The 9732-nt window shown below is 33.2% G+C and overlaps 1 pseudogene; it reads left to right on the top strand.

Moving 5' to 3' along the window:
- The first annotated feature begins 1365 nt into the window (after positions 1-1365).
- Positions 1366-6267, top strand: LOC145046243 (putative aldo-keto reductase 6; annotated as a pseudogene).
- Positions 6268-9732: the final 3465 nt, after the last annotated feature.

Genomic DNA, 9732 nt, shown 5'->3' with positions numbered 1-9732 from the left:
TATGGGATTGAAAACCCTATGTATACCACCAGGTTTCCTAACTCGGCCTACTCAATTTCTTTGTATCAAAAGTAGCGATATGAATGTATGTAGATAATGATCTGATGAGAGACTCAAAAAGATATAGATCACTAGTATAATAAGATATTACAAGGCTTGTAAGGACTATGTTATGCTTATGTTTCTTGTATCAGTTATGACATCCCAACTCTTTAATCATAAATGAAAAACATTTCTTTGGAAATACTTTTGTGGTACAAATTCTGCACACTACTAGAAAAATAGCCTTTTATGACGCCCAAATTACGACACTCATTAATATATGTTACGCAAACGAGAGTGACATTAAAAAAGTGTCATCTCTTCAGAAAATTTAAGGATTTAGGTCACACATTATTGCATGCCTTTAAATTAGTGTCACAAGAAAAAAAAAAATTAAAAACACGGAGGGCGCTGTACCTTAAATGTGCGCCCTCTATATGTGTCGCTTTATAATTTTAATGAACGCGCGTTCCTTAGTTACAAGCGGGAAAAGAAAAGCCAAAAAATTAGAAAAGCCCGCTATCCTCCCTGCCCTAAGCATTTTCACGCATCTTTCATTCTCCTCACACTGTTGTGCAACTTCTCAATCAAAGATCGAAGGTTACGATTTTGTCTCCATCTCTCGACTTCATCATCTCAATCAAGAAAAAGGGCTTCTGATTTCCATTCATCTACTTCATCGTTGCTGTAATTTCACCTTCTTCATCTCTCTGCTATTATTGAGAATACTCGCCAATAGTTTTCTTATTCCCCACTCGATGTTGAAATTTTCAGAAAAAGCCCTAATTACGTATTATACTCTCAAGTCTCAATATTAGAATCCAAATATTGATTCTCGTTTGATTCTTATTCCCCACAGATAAATCGAAAAAGGGGAATTAGAATGACGAAGGTAGCGGGAGTTTTGGTTCGGTGGTCGTGGTTCATCTATCGAGAAAGGATGATGGGAACGCAAGGAGCCATGGTGGCTCGATGATGGAAATCAATCGAGAAAGGGGAAGCACCTCTGGTGCAGGATCGATTTGACAAAAGGAGAATGGAGAAGCAGCGACGCTTCTCTTGTCTGCCACAACTTGGGGGGGGGGAGGTGCTCCGGCAGTCTCCTTGGCTGTTCTTCCTTGTCGCCAGCAGATTACATGTAGGGAGGGGACTCAACTAGTCCGATGGAGTAGGGCAAGTAACGACTGGTAGATCAGGATGATCGATCTATTCATGAGGAAGAGGAAATTATTGGTTCCCGGTGAGCCTTCCTTGGCTTCTTAGACTCCGTCATCGGTAGAAATCGGAGGACCTTTGGGGTTTGGACAGATCGAAGGAAGAAGAATGAAGAAGTGGTGGTCTTTGGTGATTGAAGGTAAATGGATGGGGTTTTCTTGAACCTCACAGGTCGTATTCTTTCTTAGATTTAATGCTTTCCATGAATCTTTTTTGGTGATTGAAGGTAAACGGATGAGATCGAATGATCTATATTATCAGCACCGAATTGACACTCGTGTGCCCATTGAAATCACGGTATGTTTGATTTCAGATTAATCATTTCATGTTTCTATTTCCTACTTAGCATCTGAGATTGGTTAATTTCTTTGCTTGAAAGATGGGAGAAATGAAGAAATTAATTGGTGGAAGAAGGGAAGATAAAATACGAAGGATTATCAGAAGCTTCGGCTTCAACCATTAGAAGAGCCCATGTTGTGCACCCAATAACTGTTGTTCAACTAGAGTGTCTTTATGGTCCAGGGATGTGGTAGATGAAATTGTTCCTACTTGCAGGTTATCATTATTCGACTTTTTTTTTTAGTTTAAAGGCTAAATAATATAATATTTCAAACACTATATATAATCGTTTTGATCATGAATTGATAAACTAATAAAAGGATTCAAAGATGGCTGAGAATTTGTGTGACATCCCCAAAATCACGGCCAGAAAAGACCGATTTTTTTTTTATGCTTTATAAAAATCAGAGTACTTCATTTTATAAAAAGGTTGTGGAATTTGTTCCCAGAAAAACATGGTAAATACGTTATTAAAACATTTTCGAAGAAACGTATTTATTTCATTTTAAAATGTTTGGGATGTCATCGTTAATACCGAAACATAAGCATAAACAGAACTTACAAGGATTTACACTAGTGATCTACATCTCTTTTAAATCTCTCAGTGTAATGTCACTTCACTTCGTCACCTGTGATATACATAAACTGAGTGGGTCAGGTTGGGAAACCTGGTGAGTACATAGGGTTTTCAACCCACAATAATATAATTACTATGTTCAATCAAACAATCAACCCAATTACCCATCCCCATTATCTTCTTTACTCTTTAAGGATTTAACCTAAGAGTCATCTATCCTGCATTCGTTTATTCCATAGCTGCCAATGTTCATTCATAAAGCACTAATTCCATAGCTGCTATGGTCTATTCATCAGGTACTAAATCCATAGCTACCAGTCTTTATCTAATAGGTACTAAGTCCATAGTTACCAATGTTCAACAGGTACTAAGTCCATAGCTACCAATTCCCAACAGGTACTAAATCCATAGCTACCAACGTTTAACTGGTACTAAGTCCATAGCTACCGGTGTTTGTCCCATAGGCACTAAGTCTATAGCTGCCAATGTATCATCTTCTATCTCTCATCATTCATCTACCCATCTCATACCCAACATATTCGTATATATAAAATACGTATACAGCTTAAATTCTTTAAAACATGTATAAAACGTTCATCCAGCATAGACATCAAGTATTCAGATAATATGCACACATAACACGTAGTTTATATAAAATACTTCATATCTATGTGTAAGATGAAAGGGACTATGCACTCACCTGAGAAGGTGGTGACTCGGTACTCGGACAACGCTTCGAAACCTAATATTATCACCACTAGATTTTAGTCTAATATTACCGTCACTAATTATTAGTCTTATTATTATTATTATATAAGCGTTTAAACAATACTTTCCTACTACTATGTACAGACAGGGGCCAGACATAAAACACCGGAGGGCAGCACAATTTTGGCGTATAGCACTTCTGAAATCCAACAACCCTATGCGGCACTTTAAACCAGATTCCCCGTACCGCGAGTAGTTAAAAGATATTATAACGAAACTTATATAAGTCATAATAATAGCTCAAATATTTATTATAAATTTATAATAACAATACTAATTTTAAATATAAACTATATTTAAAATATGGTAAACATAACTTACTTTCAAGGGGATTTTAGCTAGGAGTCGGGCTCTGCAGGGGCAGAACTTCGTCGCTGAATCTTTCTAAGAAAGATTCGTGTAGTACTTCAGCGCTCACCTTACTATACTAAAACTACAGAAAGAGAAGTCGAATCACGAGGGACCGAAATGCTCGGGGGATAAGGAGAGAAAGACTCTTGAATCAAGAGAATGGTGCAAGAAATATGAGAGCCCAAGGCTCTTATTTATACTAATTGAATTTTCAAAAACTACCCTCCATAATTACTTAATGACCTTTTAGTTATATAAACAACTAAACACCCCTCTATAATACTATTTTAAATGGATTTAATGATATATGTACTAAACTAATGTCAAAAGAACTCAACATTAGTCTTATAATGACTACATCGTCGATACCTTTCTAATGATATATACATATGTATATATATGTGTGTACGTATACATGATTTATACTTTATTTTAATACGTAAATATGCTATTATAATTTGTAACTCGTTCATACGAACTCCGTTTTTGACGTTCTTTATATCCACGCGTAGGTGGAGACGTACTCTACAACTTTCGTTTAGACTCCGTCGGCTAATTTTGACTTTATTTTTAAAGTTATATTTTTAACAGGCCGGGACAGGATTGGTCCGTTAAAATCTCATAACTTCTTTATCCGATGTCCATTTTTGTCTGTATTTTTGTCGTTACACTACTAATAACGAGATCTTCGATTCTTGTTTAGGTTGTGTCGGCTAAAAATCAATCGATCTAAAATTCGAATTTCGGGTTGTACACCGCTAATCCGAAACTTCGAAAAATCATAACTTCTTCATACGAAGTCAGATTTGGGCGTTCTTTTTATCGATGTTCTTAGTTTAACATATTCTACGACTTTCCTTTAGAGCGCTAAGGCTAAATCTCTCTCTATCATAAATTTACTATTTTACGCTTCCCGGCGCCGTGCCGGTTCCGACGCGAAACTTCGACGGGTCATAACTTCTTCGTTATAACTCGGATTTCGGCATTCTTTATATGTACGGAAACCTTGTGACATATTATACAACTTGGTTAATATTATTTATTCTAAATAATCTTTTTGTAGAAAATTCGTTTTCGACCCCTATTGCCTCTAAATTGACTAGCCTGGATCTGCGGGCGTTACAATTTGGCAGAGGGCGATTTTCGTCAGGTCTGCATAAAACAAATTGAATCAGATTCTTTATCAATTATAATATAAAATCATTAAACTGAGAGATTGTGTTTATATATATATACTTGCTCTTTTTGTAGAATCTACCAAGGTTCCTACCTGAGAATCCTGAGAATAATAAAATGTTGTACGAACGAGTTAGTGTGATTGTAGTAAAGAAAGGGTGCACTCCATCACAACTAGAATTGGCGTGGGTTCACCACCAGGGGAAAGATGTTGTGCCCATACCAGGAACCACTAAAATTGAAAACCTTCAGCAAAACATTGGAGCTTTATCTGTGAATCTAACACCACAAGACATGGCTGAACTTGAATCTCCACTGGGTAATTTCTTGTCCTTCCCAACTCCCAAGTCTTAGTTATGAACATGCTTATGGATGTTTGTTTGGACAAACATAACTTGGTCATTGATCCAATGTTCAAGCGTCCATATAACTAATATTTCTGATGTTTAGTTGTTGTATATTAACTCAGCTTCAATGACTCAGGTTTATGCTCTTACAAGAGAAAGGGATACACTACGTAGAGAGCAAAATAAAAGAAGTGATGCCACCGCGCTTCTAAAGGAAAAGGATGACATAATTACTCAAGTTATGGAAGAGGGTAATGAAATAGCTAACTGCTAGAAAAGAGGTTTCCCAAGTTCTAGATGAAGCTTTCAAAGACCACATTTTCTATACTACAGATGATGATGTTGTTCCTTTTTCATTCATATAGGTGAAAAGCTTTCAAAGAAACAAGCTATTCAAGAGTCTACAATAAGAAAACTACGGGCACAGGTATGTTATGTCATATACTATCTTTCCTTTGGACCCTATAAATATTCAGCTGTACATTCTCTTATTATTTGAACATTGTTTTGCGAGATCCCTAGATTAGAGAGTTTGAAGAAGAGAAGAAAGGATTTATAAGCAAGCTACAGGTAATTACTTCTCTACCCTGCGACTATATTTTGTTCCACAAAATATTTTACATACATGCCATGCGTGTGGATGAATTACATCTAACAAATGTTTCTGGTTTTGGTTCTATTATTTTGGGCCACCACCTTTCTTTTCATCCCATTTAACATCAAAAATCTACTTTCCCCCTCATTCAAATACCAACTTATCTTTTTAAATTCTTTATGCTTGATCAGCAACCCAATATTATTCTATTAAAAAAATTATTATCTATTATTAGATTTTGTTCTATTGAAGATAACAAAAACAAAAAACTATTTATTAACTGCAAAAAAATTTAACTATTTTTTTCATATATGAAAATAAACTATAACTAGAACAAAAAATTCCGATTTTTTTTATTGTACATGAAAATATGACATTAAAGTGATGACATAGCAAAGTTTCTTGTCTTGAGTTTTTGACATATCATGATTTGAAAATTATATACATTATGAAGCTCTTTAAATGATAATAGCTAGCATTTCAGAACAGTGTTAGGTTACTTTTACCATTGACAAGGATCACAAGTAGAGTATAAGATGAATAACAGATAGTTCATCATACCCGAATTTTCTTCTTCTTTCTTGTTTCAATGTCCTGTCATATTTTTATCATTTCTTCTCTCATCCTTCAATTTATTTAACTTTTTCAATAACTTTCAGGCTGAAGAGAACAAAGTGGAAAATTTGAAGAGTAAGAAAGCAGCCACAGAGAAACTGCTGCAAGAAACAATAGAGAAAAACCAGTCTGAAGTTGCAATACAAAAGGAATACTATCTGAATGCATTAAGTGATGAAGCACGAGTAAATGATGAAGCTAGAACTAAACTAGAGATTGGCCTAAAGGAGGCTAGGGAATGAGAATCTATGCTTATTCAAACTTTGGAAGAATTAAGACACACTCTGTGCAGAAAGGAGCAACAGGTTTTCGCTTAAAATACTTTAGTTGGTCCACATAGGAGGCTTTTTTTAGTACAACTTGTTTGTGCCACGTCATTGTCAATCCAAGAACTAAAACACTGAACATATCTACAATAACAAAAACCTTTTTATGATTCCCATTAATTTTTATTATATATATATATATATATATATATATATATATATATATCTTATTCTCTTTTATATAAATAGATATATTCGAAATTCAACCAAAAGAATTTAATAGTATAGAATTAAAATACAAGTTTTATTTATTTTCTAAATTAAATTCTAATTTTCCACTTTTTTAAAATAAAATACTTATGTTTTAAATTATATTAAAGTTAGTTTTCTAATATTTATGTATCTCCAAATGTTACTAAATTTCTAACACTTAAAATATAAAAAAAAGCTTTTTGTAAGTTTAAGTATAATATATACTAGTTTACATTAAATTAAACAAAAAAGGAATTTTTACATGTAATTAATAAAATAAAAAGAATAAAAGATAAAGAAAAAACAATGAAAAACCTCCTATGTTTGATCTTGTAACTGCAGAAACCTGTGTGAATAAGATGTGGGTTTAAAATAGCTTTCCGATAGGAGATTTGATTTAGTCTAAAGCTTATTTCACCAAAAAGCTCCTAGTCTTGAAACAACTGCAACATTTGATCCCCAAACGGACGAGCTTTATACATATGATGATGAGCATTCTGCACTACTTCACAGGTATGAACTCATTATCATTATCATTACATTTTTTTAATTAAATTATCTTATTGAGAGTATTCTTCTCCTACAAATGTCTTGGTATACTTCTTTAGAAAGTTGATAACATGACTTATGTTCGTGATAAAATCGTCTGGATGTACAAATAAGCAAATAATCTAGATTTCAAGTATTCCAGCACCTTGATAATTATTACATTGCTATGTTTCACATTTAACCCTGTTTTCTAATATTGTTTTGGTTGAACATGTTATTCCTCAAATTTTAACAGATTCTTGAATTGTGACTCACCCCTGCACCTTTCTGAATGCAGGCTTATTTTGGTGCTGGATTAAGTGGAGTTTTGGCTTGGTGTGTGCGAGTGGGAAGGAACCAACCCAATGCCCCTGGAGTTCTGGCACCTTCCATCTTTACTTCCTATGTATCCAGGTTAATCTAATCGTATTAATTCATGTCTCAAAGTGTGTATTCCAATATCAGGTATCATGATTTGTGTATTTATAAAATTTTGAAATAGGGTCTTGTTCAATGCTTTAGCTGTGTTTTCTCTAAGGGAGATCAACTTATCAAAAGTAAGTTAATTTTTCACCCTTTTATTTAATATTTTTGTGATTGAATGAAAGTCTTAAGGAAAGTAATTGACAACCCTTTCTTTGTAAATGATGTTGTGATTATGGGAGAGGTGTTGTGTTTTTCTCTGTTGCTAGGTAACCTTCTCAACAACAACATTCTACTTAAGCAGGTGAGTAATCAAGATTAAGGGAGACTTGTAATCATGTTTGACATTCCTTTCCAGTAACAAACAGAGTTGTATGATTATTTGTTAGTTTTATAGGAATGTATAACCCATGTTAGCAATGTATTATTTTTGTTTAACATTTGAATGATTCTTTGTATGACATTATAATTTGTGCAATTTAGTTTATTTTTTGAGTATGAAATTTTATTTTATATTATGCAATGGATTGTATCTTTTGTATATGGTATTTTATTTCTATTATGAGAAATTAAATGCAAATTTAATTTAAAAATTAATAAATATATAAATTTATTTTTTTTAAACATTTAAATTTATGATATGCAAAAATGTGTGTCGTCTTCATTTATGACATGGCCTTTCTTGACATGGGCTTTCTTGATACGCATTGCGTGTCATTAACACGTGCGTCGTAAGGTTACGACACGCGAATGCGTGTCGTTTTCCTTTATGACACGGCCTTCCTTGATACACATTGTGTGTCGTAAACGCGCGTCATAATTGCGCGTCATAAATGAGCGTCATAAATGCGCGTCGTCTCTCTTTATGACAGGGCCTTCCTTGACACACATTTGCGCGTCGTCTGAGCCTTTTACGACGCGCAATGAGCGTCGTAAAATGCTGTTTTTGTAGTGGTGGCAACATAAAGAATAATCTGTTTTAAAATAAGAATAAATTAAATGTCTTTTCGGACCGTGAAATTAGGGATGTCACATATTCAATGCATAATAATAATAATAATAATAATAATAATAATAATAATAATAATAATAATAATAATAATACAAACATGCAATACTTCATACATGCATACATTTCAAAAAATACATTTATAAACATACATTTATAATTTATTCCTACTATAAAGTTCATGGTAGAAAATATGTTAAATTATTAGTGATATGTACCCTAAAATGGGTAGAAAAAACTCTATGCACTCATATTAAGAGGTTAAGATGGAGTTAACTTGAACCTTCACTTCCCTCTTGTTCTTCCTTGATTTTCAATCGACTCTTGTAGTTTATACTTATTTTGATACTATATTATGTGTCTATCTTTCAACTTACTAATTCAAATACCTTTTCACACATTATATCATACAACTTGTATACTTGTTTGAGTACAATTCTCATTGCTCATTATCTAATTATATATGATAGATGTTAACAATCTATCCAAGAATACTAATGATATAATTTTAACCTTCAACTATCAATCATTATTTTTATTACCTCTTTAAAGACATATTAAGCAGTGTCTAGTTTCCATTTTCATTCAACTCATAACACTCAATGTATATCAACCATTTTAATTTCTAGCATTTCAAGATATAGATTACCATGAACTACCATAATACCTAAATTTTGACTTAATGAAGTCAAACATGTAATCCACGATGACAATTCATATCATAATTATCATTTACCTTTAAATTATCATAACAAAATATTGATAACATACCATTAACATAGATGCTATCAAATTACCAATACGCAACTTAATCAATATCATTTATGTGATTCTTGATGTAACAATCACGTAAAACCATATTATAAGTGGTATGACAACCATTCCTAGTAGTTAGGATATGTTGAGTTTAAAGGGTTGCACCATTGGGCCTTAGTGGTTCGGTCCATTTTGTACTCGTGGTTTGGGTCTATCCAACCATGTTTAGTTTTAGGGTTTACTTATATATATAGTGCATGCATGCATTATATTTTTAACGCTTTTTGATTCTTTTCGATATCGAGTATTGTAACCCTAGCACATCTCTACAATAGCAATTCTCATTGAATTCTTCTGAGGTGGAGCATATTAATCATTCAACATACGTTTGATTCATCTTGTTGTTTAATTACTTGTCGTTGATTATTACTGTCTTATTGATATCTATTGAATCTATCGATCTTATAAAATTA

The sequence above is a fragment of the Lactuca saligna genome, chromosome 5, assembly GCF_052625555.1.
Source record: "Lactuca saligna cultivar CGN05327 chromosome 5, ASM5262555v1, whole genome shotgun sequence".
Taxonomy (NCBI): domain Eukaryota; kingdom Viridiplantae; phylum Streptophyta; class Magnoliopsida; order Asterales; family Asteraceae; genus Lactuca; species Lactuca saligna.
This window is presented reverse-complemented; position numbering and strand designations above follow the sequence as displayed.